Source organism: Aethalodelphis obliquidens, unplaced genomic scaffold (genome assembly GCF_003676395.1).
Source record: "Aethalodelphis obliquidens isolate GAN/ISIS:26980383/991018 unplaced genomic scaffold, ASM367639v1 scaffold80, whole genome shotgun sequence".
Lineage (NCBI taxonomy): Eukaryota > Metazoa > Chordata > Mammalia > Artiodactyla > Delphinidae > Aethalodelphis > Aethalodelphis obliquidens.
The window spans coordinates 3,090,814-3,102,872 of NW_020838024.1; the positions used below are offsets into that span (position 1 = coordinate 3,090,814).

Sequence of the window (12,059 nt, forward strand, 5' to 3'; positions counted from 1 at the left end):
AACAGCATCAGGAAATTAATGATTGTAATGTATGCTAAAATTGTGATGATGTGAAGACCAATAATTATATTAAGTTCCATTGCTTTGAAAGTAACATTATTTCGTTAGTCAAGGTGGAATTTTTATTCTGACAAAATGTTCATGAGGATAAGTCTACTGCATATGAATTTAAATAAATTGTCAGTAGAACATGAAAATATGCTGTATCAGGAAGTCATATCCAAAGAATGGATTCTATCTTTGTCTCTTCATGCTAGCTACTAGCAATTTCCATACCATATTCTTTGATATGTGTATACATATACATATATATTTATATGTGTGTGTGTATAAAACCTTGCATAAAAAATGGAAAGAGAAGAAATTACTGTGCTTATTTCTAGTACAGGTTGAAAATTCATGAGTATTTGGAAGCACAGAATAGACTAACATTACATAAGAAGCCTGTTAAAATATAAGCCCAATGTCTATCATATAATTCTAAAAGCTGCTTTTCTTTGAGTATTTAAAGTTTTTAGAAATCAGGAGCCCTCTGTTAACCCGAAGACCATTGGCAACTTAAGGGATCACATCTTATACCTTATTCCACTTACACCATAGTTTTATGTTAATTTCTTAAAAAAGATTAGCAGAAAATGGGATGCAGGAAGTTGTAGATGAGCTGAGTGTCATGAAAGAGATAGTAATCCTGGAAATGGAAGTGGGGACTGATAAAGGGAAGGACAGACAAACTTTTATTCCTTGTGAAATGTACATAAGATTAAGTCTGATCTTTAGGGTGAAATCTGGGGTCAAAAGATGCTACGTAAGGGAAAAATCAAACAAATTCTGATTAAAATATAATACTGGGTTGGCCAAAAATTCTTTCAGGTTTTTCTTTATGATGTTATGGAAAAACCCAAACGAATTTTTTGATCAACCCAATATTAGGACTCCCAGAATTGATATCCACTTTGAACTACCATGAATGACTGCATGGGGTGTGAGGCAGAAAGTGAACCAAAAGAACCTTCTGACAAGGAATGGGCAGAGAAACTCAAAGATGAATGATGTAATATATCTCCTTCTCCATTATAGCCACAAATACAAGAGTGAAAGATGTGGCAAGAGAGGTAAAAGTCAAGAACCCCAATGGAGAAAAAGCTGTTAGTTGTTTAAAAATTCACCCAGTTACAATTTGATGTTGACTTGGCATTTTTCTTGACGCCTTACTCATATTACGGAAATAGCTAATGAGGGAGAAGACCAAAGATGGAAAATTTGATATGGTGATTTCCTTTTGCCAAAAACATCAATCATGTAATTATTATCAACAACAGGAAAGGTATGCCAAGTGACCGAATTCCTTTATATAACATGAATCCTTGTAACTTCTCACTGTTTCTCAGTGAATGTACCATCTGACCATGCATTCCTCTCCAAATCTGTAAATCTATTGACAGTTTAGCACCCAGAGGTAAGTTGGTTTAACCAAATTTAGGGTTCTAAAGCTTCTGCAAAGTGGAAGAACTGAATCTGAGCCACTGACATAAAGCCAGTAGCCTCAAGTGCTCCCTCATGGGCTAGAAGATTCCAACCACCACCTCAGAGAAATGCTGAGAAAGCTTACATGTTTTTGTGTGTTTTTTAATCTTTCAGACAGCTGGAGATGCGGGCAAAGTCAAACAAAAAAACAACAACAACAACAACCAAAAAACTCCCAAAGCTTTAAGACAATACTATGTGTCAGATTTTCATTTATACAACCTGTGTGGTGCTAGAACTGAAAGAAACAAACAAAACTAACATAAAAACAAATGAAAGGCAGTAAAACATGATATGATCCAACAATAATACATTCTGGAAAAGGCAAAACTATGGAGACAGTATAAAGATCAGTAGTTGTCAGGGGTTTAGGGGGAAGGAAGGATGAATAAGTGGAGCACAGAGGACTTTGGAGGCAGTGAAAATACTCTGATACTGTAATGGTGGATACATGACATTATGTATTTATCAAAACTCATACAATGTACAACACAAAAAAATGAACCCTAATGTAAACTGTGGACTTTGGGTGATAAAAAATAAACAAAAATCCAAACAAGATAAACCCTTTCCCCACACAATATGTACTTGAAAATTAACCAGAGGTGTACACGTACACACACCCACACACACATGCACACACTTCTATATAATCAGTGCATCAGGGACAAAATCACAACACAAATTACAAAATATTTGGAACTGAGAAGCACTTGAAGGACTACATATAAAAAATTGTGTAATGTAACTAAAACAATATTTACTAGAAAATTTACTTCCTTAAATATAGATATTAGAAAATAAAAAATTTGGAAATCAATGTGTCTAGGCCTTTCTCAAGAAACTGGAAATTAGAAATGTTTTTTTAAAAAGAAAAGAAATAATGTGTTAGAATGGAAATTATTTTTAAAAATGGAGCTGATCAAATTAGAGATGTGCATGCCTATAGTAAGGTCTCGGTGACTGTGAGTTATTATTATCGTTATTTAATTGTAAAGAGGTAACGGAAACATATTTTATCTACTTAGGGTCTGGAGATCTGTTTTCTAGTTCTTTTTATTTAAATGACTAGATATTGTGTCACTTGGGTGATTCACTTTGCTCTTCTGGACCTTGATTAATACTTAATTAATGTAAAATGAAGAAGCTGGAGGAAGAGTCACACCCAGCTCTTCTGGGATTCTACTTTTCCAGGGCTCTTGGGGAGGCAACACTTGGCCTGATAGAAAATTCAGCATATAGAGACCATTGTCAAACGGACCGCTAGTGCCTGCTTGGGAGCCTGGAAAGTGAAACAGTGAGTTATATCTACACAGTGCACAACACTATTATTATGGTTAGTAGTAGCAGTGATGGTGGTGGTAATGGTAGTAGTGTAACATTTACAGTAAAGATGACTCTCTAGCTACTATTATTTCCTTCGAGTGTGGTCACAATGAGTTCATAACTAAATTCTCAGCACTAAGACCCAAAACCTTTCCTCTCTTTACAATATTTTCAGTAAAATGTATAACTCTCTTCCAAGGGGCTTTATAGAAGTTCCAAGTTGCTGCTAAGTGTTCCTAGGGCAAAGTGGCTGACAATTGTCTTGTTAAATCAGTATTGTGTTCAATTACTCGAGATTCTGGTCTGAAAAAATAGGCAGGCAGGCTCTTTCATTTTTCTTACAATGAGAATAAAATAAGAATCTTTCTTTTTCAAAGTTAGAGAAAAAATTCACAGTGCGTTTTTGCCCATAATGTAGAAAAGTCTTCCTTCACTCTGTCTTGCTCCTTCCCTTTTGCCACATTGTAAAAAGATGAATGACAGCTGGGAACAGGATACCAGTGGACCTACTTTTTCTCCCCTCTCTCCTATCTGTTCTCTCTAAACCAGTGGTTCTCAGTGTATTGTCAGAGACCCTTCCAAGGGGTCTGTAAAGTCAAAATTATTTTCCTAATAATACTAAAACATTATTTACCTCTTTCATTCTCATTCTCCCATGAGTGTACAATGGAGTTTTCCAGAACTATATGGCATGTAATGTCACAGCAACTTAAATATGGAAGCAGATGTGAGAATCTAGCTGTCTTCTGTTAAACCAAAAGTTAAAGATATTTACAAGAATGCAAAACAATGCCATTCTTCCCACAAAGTATTTCTGGCTTTGAACGTATGTTTTTCATAAAGATACGTTATTTATGTTAATATGTCAAGGGTTTATTATTATAATATATATTAATGTACTATACATAATTTTAATGTAGTATTTATATATTTATTATATAAATAATAATTATATTGAAATTAAACTAAGAATTATATACATTTATTATATATTTAATTTATTTTGATGTATATGTTAATAACTAACATATATAGTAAGTGAATAATTCTCCATTTTAATTTCAAAGGTGATAAATATTGATAGATACTAATCCACATGAACAAAATTTCTTTATAATGTTAAAGAATGTAAAGAGCTCCTGAGATCAAAAATTTGAGAACCACAGCTTCAAGTAGTTCCTTCTATAGCAAAGAAGAAAAATAGAAAATAAATGAACCTAAAATCCAGAGAAAAGGATAAGAGGCACTTAGATGCTGAGCTAACCCCCAAAAGGAGGATAAAGCCCTTGGAAAATTTCTCCCAACCTCCATAATTGTTTAGACTCAATGTGACTAACAAATAAGCTCTTTAATTCAAAATCATGTATGAGATTAGTCTGGGATGAATAAAATGAAAGAAGAGTTAAGGATAAGTGCGAAAGGGATCAAACTGGACTCTAGATTTTTAATGCTTTATAAGGGACTGTTACTGTTTATCTTAAAATATACTATTTGCTTAATGCTCCATGAATCTGAGTGTTTTAAATGTCTGGGTTGTTGTATGTGTGGCATCTGTGTACATTGTTTACAGTTTACAGTTCAGAACATGTTGCCCTGTCCTCCAATTCTGGATGGGAATGGTAGTGGAGGCTGTAAAGGTTCAGAGCAGAGATTCTGGAATCAGCCTGGCTGGGTTGAATCCTAGTCTTTCAAGTTACTTAGTTTCTTCCTCTATAAAATGGGGTTGATAACAATAGCGACTCTGCTATGCGGTTGCCATGATGAAAAAGTGATTAATATTTGTGACGACTTGATAAGTGCTTAGCACAGTGCCTGGCCCACAGTGTGTGCCATATACATGTTGAATTAGCAAATGAGTATAACCAGAGCTGCCCAGGTTAGACGCCGGGAAAAAACAAGGGCCGGGGCTGTGAAGCAAACACAACATGGAGGAGCAGATCGGAGTGAGTTGCTAAGTAGGAAAAACAGACAGCAGCCTTTGGGGTTAGAATGAGTGGGCATAGACAGACCCCACAGCAAGTCGTCAAAGCTCAAGGAGCCAGAGAGGCTTTAAATGAGGGGGCAGGGCTTGGGTTTGGGCCAAACACCCTCTCATGAGAACAGTTTCACGGAGACTGAGCGTCGTGTGAAGGGCCGAAGGAGGCTTTGCCCCTGCTAGCTGACTTCCTCAGGGCCAGAGGCACCACCCTCTGAACCCAAGCATCTACTCCTCTAGTTATAAAAAATTACCACCACCGCTTGATGGCAGTGTGTTCAAATCACGCACATCACACAATTTTCCGTTACTAGATCATTTCCAAATGCTGTCCCAATGCACTGAAAAAATGTATTTGAAATATTCTGAGATCCAAAGAAGGCAGAGACTTTTTTTTTTTTTAAGTCATGCCACATTTTTCTTTCCAGGGGAAATTTAATTAAATTTGAAAAAAGTGAACTTTGATTTACCCTGGCATTTATATTAATCTGTTCTAATCTCATTAAGAAGTCCAAATGCTTTTGAAAACACCCTTGTTAAGTATTTTATAATAATTAAATTTTAATTAAATGTACTATTTATTTAACTAATCTTGTTCAAAAATTGGGCCTTGCTAATATATATTAAATGTATAACTCACAGTTTGGCATGTACGGTTTTATATATATATATTTTTTAAACAACAAAGACTTTTAACCATTGTATATTCAGAAGTGAATACTGGGCTTAATATTTTAAGGTCAGACACAATTTAATTTCCTATAATTAAATGCATCACAATAGCTAAACTTCAGAGTTGCAACGGAAATCCCTTTGTTTCTATGAAGCTTTAGATAGTTGAGGTAGGAGGAATTATTCTCTGAACACAAAGTGCCTATTGTCTTTTCCACCCCAATACAGGATCAAGTCACCATCTTTAAGCTTATGATATAACTCCAGAATGGCAGGATTAAACGTTTGGAGAAAGATGAACTTTCTAGTATGCACACTTCCCGTAGTAGGAATTCAGTAAATGTACAGATAATGATTATAATCGGAAGGCTTCTTCTAGAAGCAAAGTAGAGGAACACAGCCTTCCAAAAGTTCCAAGCTGATTTCTTCTCGGTGGTATTATATAAAAGAATGCTGATGCTATGTACTAGGGAGTGGCTTGTCTTCCTTCTGTTCCTCTTTAAGAACAATAGGGAGGGACTTCCCTGACAGTCCAGTGGTTAAGACTTTGCCTTCTAATGCAGGAGGTGCAGGTTCAATCCCTGGTCGGGGAGCTAGGATTCCCACATGCCTTGTGGCCAAAAAACCTAAACATAAAACAGGAGCAATATTGTAACAAATTCAATAAAGACTTTAAAAATGGTCCACATCAAAAAAAAAAACAATCTTTTTTAAAAAAAAAGAACAGTAGGGAAAAGTTAAATAGGTATATTTGCTTTCGTTGGGAGAGGAACTTGAATTGAATACTTGTACTTTGAAAGTGACATCTCTGCTGAGTGCTCGTGAAGTGTTTTGTATGTATAAATTTTTAAGCAGCCTCTGGAACAAAGCATAAGAAATACAAGGATTGGGCTTCCCTGGTGGCGCAGTGGTTGAGAGTCCACCTGCTGATGCAGGGGACACGGGTTCGTGCCCCGGTCTGGGAAGATCTCACATGCCGCGGAGCGGCTGGGTCCGTGAGCCATGGCCGCTGAGCCTGCGCGTCCGGAGCCTGTGCTCCACAACGGGAGAGGCCGCAACAGTGAGAGGCCCACGTACCGGAAAAAAAAAAAAGAAATACAAGGATTATGCAGGTTATGGGCACGCCCCTGATTATTTCAGGAGCAAACTTTTCTAGAGAGTTTAATAATGAATTCGTAACACCTGAGGACAAAGTCAGTTTCGTTTCTGAAGGAAGCTTTGAAAAAGATTTTCAAGGAGAACATTATAAGTCTTCTTTCCCATTCCTTTCTATTCCTTGGTTGTCTTTTCACTTACCTCCTTGCCTAAGGGGTATTCATTCATTTATTCAACAAATAATTGTTGGGTGCCTATTCTATGGCAGCCACTGTTTTGGGACTGGCTGACAGTGTTGAATTTTACCTGGGCGTGTAAAACAGGATTCTCCCGGACAACAGTGAGAATCATTGAAGAGAAGATCCCCACACATGCAGGGAGACCTAAGGAATCAAACTCTTGTCTTCAGGTCCAGTAGTAGTGAAATAAGTCCTCCTAAAACTAAGTTCCTCTGATGAGTTTATGATTAACCTCTCTATCCAAAACTTTATTCCCTTTCTTGTCTTACCCCCATTCCCCTCAGGATTGAAGAGTGTTAAAGAAAAGTGGGGATTAAAACTGAAAGGGCCCTGTGGGACCCTCCTGGTACAAAGCACCTTTGTGCCCCACATTTCATGTTTGTAGAAAAAGGCATTAGTCTCCTAGGTCTTCCCTGACTTCCAAAGAGCAGACTAAGCAGTTATTAATTAGGGAAGTGAGGGAATGCAGAAACAAAGGAAAAGCAATCAAGCAAGAAAAGGAATGATAGCTTAAACAATAGTTCAGCAATAAAACAGAGTCCTAGTTCCTCAAGGGATATGCACTACAATCTGCCATATATCTTTGAGTTGTTCTGCAGAAACTAAGACCCCTCACCCATGTGGAGGATGGTGATTACACGCTGACCACTAGCACATAGACCCCAGACTGGAACCAGAGGTTTGATGATTAAGATTCCTGGAACATCACCCTATTACCTCTTACCTCACCACCAACCAATCAGAAGAAAGTCCACCAGCTGCAACCCTCACCCCAAGTGTTGCCTTTAAAGACCCTTTTCTGAAAGTCATCAGGGATTTCAGGTCTTTTGAGCATGAGCTGCCCATTCTCCTTGCTTGACGCCCTACAATAAACACTGTACCTTCCTTCACCATAACCCAGTGTCAGTAGATAGGCTTGGCTGAGTGGGGGGCAAGCAGACCCGAGTTCGGTTCAGTAACAGTAGTTCAAAGTCAAGGCTTTTGACTTGCAAGGGCCTGATATATATATATATATATATATATAGAGAGAGAGAGAGAGAGAGAGAGAGAGAGAGAGAGAGAGAGAGAGATGCCCGATGGTCTTGCCACCACAGACTAGATAAAGACCTTACTAGCTTGGGGGTAAAAGGGGGATGAATAAGCGAACACAAACAGGAGAGTCCCTATACCCTGCCCCTCTATCTCTTGCCTGAGGCTCAGTCCCTGTTGTGAGTGAGGTAAATGATAAAACCTTTGCAGGCGTTTGGGAATCTGTGATCTAAGAATATCTCACTTCTTTTGTGGAGAAAAAAAAATTCCAAACTTCTCGGGTAGCCCCTTCCACTCCTCCCTGTTCCCTCACACCCAAGCATGCTGAAGCAGCCATAGAGGAGAAATGGTAACATAAAATGTTCAGACAGAGAGGGCTGAGGCTCTCTCCCCATAACCTCGTCCCACCTACAATATACACAACCCAAAAAAGAGCAGAAGAATGAAAAAATTTCTCTCCAGCTTCTGTGTGTTGGGAGGAGGTGGCTGAGAGTGAGCTGCAGTTTGGGAGTGGTCTCCCAAGGTTGAGGAGAACACAGTTCTTCATAGGCTGGTTTCTGCAGAGCAGAGAGAGAAGGAGCTATTACAGCAAATACATTGAGACTCAGTGGAGGAAACCAGATGGGACAGACGCTGATGACTAGGCACCAGAAACCCCTCTCCTAGTGATGGTAGGACAGCGCATGAGCTACAGTTTAGGAGTCTTCTGGGGAGAAGAGGAGCAGTGGGATTAAAGGAGGAAGCCCTGATTTCACTGAGTTCATACAAGAAATAATGGAAGCAAAATCTATATACCCTGAATTGATCAGACTAGGTTTTCTACAGTCAGATGAAATACAGTCTTAAATAGAGATTGAGCTGAATATGTGGTCTGAAGTATCACACTAGTTCCATTATTTTATAGTGTTAATTATTCTTAGTATTAATAAGTAGTGAAGCCATCCCACATTAGAGTGCTGTTTCTCTGATTCTATATTTTGTTTCCCAATATCTGGCAGAACACCTCTGGCACTGATGTTTCGCTCTTTAACTTTGGACATCCAGTAAGCATCTTCTTGTTTGGCTGTTAGTCTTTTTGTGTCTTCCTCATGAAAATTCCCTTTGGGTATCCCTTCACATTAGCCAGAAGGGGACTTGTGCCCGCTAGTCAAAGAGAATAAAAAGTTCAAGAGTTGCACCAGTGTTAGTTATTTCACTGTACAACTCCAGGGGGTGACACTTATATTGATTCTATGTAAATGGCACTTTCTTGAGTTGGGCAACATGAACCTCACCATTCACAGGCAGCCATTCTGTAATGATCTGGGTATGTTCCCTTCTACCCAGCATTTTTGTATGCATACTTCATACTCTTTGTAAACATTATTTTAATCCTTGCTTAATAATTTTAATACATATGACATAATTTACATAGTTTATTTCTTTTAGAGAAGTATGTTTACAAGATTCTGCTATTAAAAAAATAAATGTATAAACGTTTGCATGTACAATTATGTCTCCACATTTTGAGTTGTTGCTTTAGGATAAATTCTCAGAAATAGGTCAAAGGGTGTGGACATTCTCAAGACTCTTAACACTCAGCTAAAAATTGTTTTCCAGGAATATTGTTCTGATTTACTCTTCCATTAACTGTGTATGAGCGTGGCTTTATCATGCAACTTTGCTAGCACGAGAAGTCTCATTTATCAAATGGCAAATTGGCCGAGGTTAAGACAGTAAGTGAGCTGGAGGGAGCAAAATTTTGTACATTTCAGGAAAACAATTTGTCTTTGTCTTTCTGAAATGATGTACGCAAAGACACTAGAAACATACACACCATTTGAACTAGTTATACCAATCACAAAAGTTTTTCCTAAGAAAAAATGGACAGCGAGGGCCAAAACGAGCATTTAAAATGTTAATTGTGGTGTTACAAAATAGTGAAAAATAGAAGCAACTTATACAGGGATTATTGAATAAATTGTAAAATAACTACATGATAGAGCATTATAAAGCTACTAAAAATGTACAAACATATTTAACATGGAATGCTAACGAGGTACTAAGCAAAAAAAGAATCATCTAACCTATCAGTAAAAAAACTTTTTTGAATTTTTAAAAAACTATATGTTGATTTTTTTTAAAAAAAGTCTGGAGAGAGATACCAAAAAGTTAACAATAGCTTTTGGGGTGTTTTGTGTTTGTTAGTTTTGTTTCTCTCACTATGCTTTATTTCATATCTCATCTTTGTAGAATACATATTTTAAGGGAAGGACATATAAGGATAAAATCCTTATTTCTATGTCTATAAAACTATTATCATTGGTTCAAAAATTTACCAAAATCCATTATAAGTAATATTAGCATTTTAAATACTGTTATTTTCCATATTAATCAAAGCCATTGTTATCCGCTTTGTTTTTCTTCTTGGGAAAATGGATTTTCTTCCTCAGCTCTACTAATGGGTTGAATTATTTTTTATCATGCCTTTAACTGCAATTATGAGTGCATGCAATGCTTTATATTTTACCTAATTTGTTTCATGAAAACTCATAAAACCTGCCTGTATTTCCATATGTATTTCCATATATTTTACCATTAATAAAGATTAACTGGCTTTTTAAAAATCAAAAAGTTTAAGATTTTTAAATACATTAAAATGTGTGACTCTTGGCAGTCCATCTAAACAGGGAGTGAGTCTCTGCCAGTTCTCTTTCCCAATGTCTCCCTCCCAGTCAAATCTAATTATTGCTACGTCAATGCACCCCTTTGATGCTCCAGATGTGGTCTGTTAACCAGTGGCATGGCTGTCTCCAGGGAGTTTTTGAAAATGCAAAATCTTCAGCCCCCATTTTAGACCCACAGATTGAGAATCCATGGGTTAAGTTTTCCAAAAGATTCACATGCACGTTAACATTTGAGAATCACTGGGCCAAGAGTGATGAGAATAAGCTCTTTCAATCTTCCTCCACTTTTTGTTGTTTTGTACTTGTTGAACCCTATTTAAACCTGACCTTAAAGGTAAAAACAACTATTATAGTACTTTTCTGCCCAGCTTGAAACAAACTTTTTTTTTCCTTTGACTGACTGGGGACAAGTGTGGCTGCATGATTTCAAACCAAACAAATCAAGACAAAGCTGAAGTTTCCCTGGAAAATTCAAAGGTGGAAAAACAAATCACAGACAACTGTTTAAGTATACCTGTCAAAACTAGATATATTTTTCAAGTGATAAGATTTCTTCTTTCTATATCACACAAAAACATAAGTTCCTGTACATAAGCAATTACTACATCACAATTTATGGATGACATTTTCTGCTGCCAGGACTTCTTTCTAGTGAAGATGGGTTCTGTCAAAACTATGCTTTTAAAAAATATGAATATTTCGACTAAAACAATTCAGAAATATAACGTGACACTATTTGACCACTTACACTGAACACATCTGGTGGAAAATAATACCCCTGGTTTAAAAGAGCAGATGGAAAATTTTCTCCTGGAAATCAATGCTAATAAAACAATCTTTTCAATCTTTCCAAGAATTTCACTATGTATACACCTGTAAACAGAATAACAGGGAAAAATAGGATTATTTTCTTCCTATGATCCCAGTGGAAATAATTACTCTACTCAACCTATAAGGAGTAGAGAGGTAAAAATCTCTGAAACAAGTTCTTCCACAGTTGGTGTATCTTTTCTGAGAGGGGTTCCTGTGACCATTCTAGAAGCTGGATTTTAGGTAGCTAACTGAGCAATACTTGGCAGATTAAGATGTCATAAATTCTTTGATATTCCTCCTTTCAAAAGGTGAGGTCTAATGCCCCTCTCTTTGCAGCTGGGGTGACCTTACAACCAACAGAATTCAGGGAAAGTGACACTTGTGCAGTCCAGGGCTAGATCCAAAGAAACCGTGCAGCTCCTGCCCTACCTCTTGGAATCTAGGCTGTCTAGATATTTCACGTTGGGTCTCCCCTCTTGAAGCTCAGTTTCCACACTGCAAGAAACCCAGGGTATACAAAGAGGCCTTGTTACATTGCTCTGGGTGACAGCCCAGCTGAGAGCCCTGTGAGTGAGTCATGTTGACGTTTGTTGCAGTCAAGTATTTAGATGCCCAGAGCCCCAGCCAACATATGACTGTAACAGCATGTGAGGCCATAAAAACCTTCTGAGCTCTTCCTGAATTCTGGACCACAAAATTAGTGGCAAAATCCAATGGTTG

At 37.4% G+C, this 12,059-nt stretch overlaps 1 long non-coding RNA gene across 4 annotated transcripts in view; it reads left to right on the top strand.

The window, feature by feature from the left end:
* Window positions 1-12,059, top strand: part of LOC113612624 (uncharacterized) — an 82,500-nt gene that overhangs the window by 12,178 nt on the left and 58,263 nt on the right. For 3 of the 4 annotated variants that reach the window (XR_003429905.1, XR_003429904.1, XR_003429903.1), the window contains exon 2: window positions 2,719-2,821. The exons of the other annotated variant lie outside the window; for it this stretch is intronic. This is a non-coding gene — a long non-coding RNA (uncharacterized LOC113612624). The remainder of the gene's footprint in view (window positions 1-2,718; window positions 2,822-12,059) is intronic. 4 annotated transcript variants of the gene reach the window in all.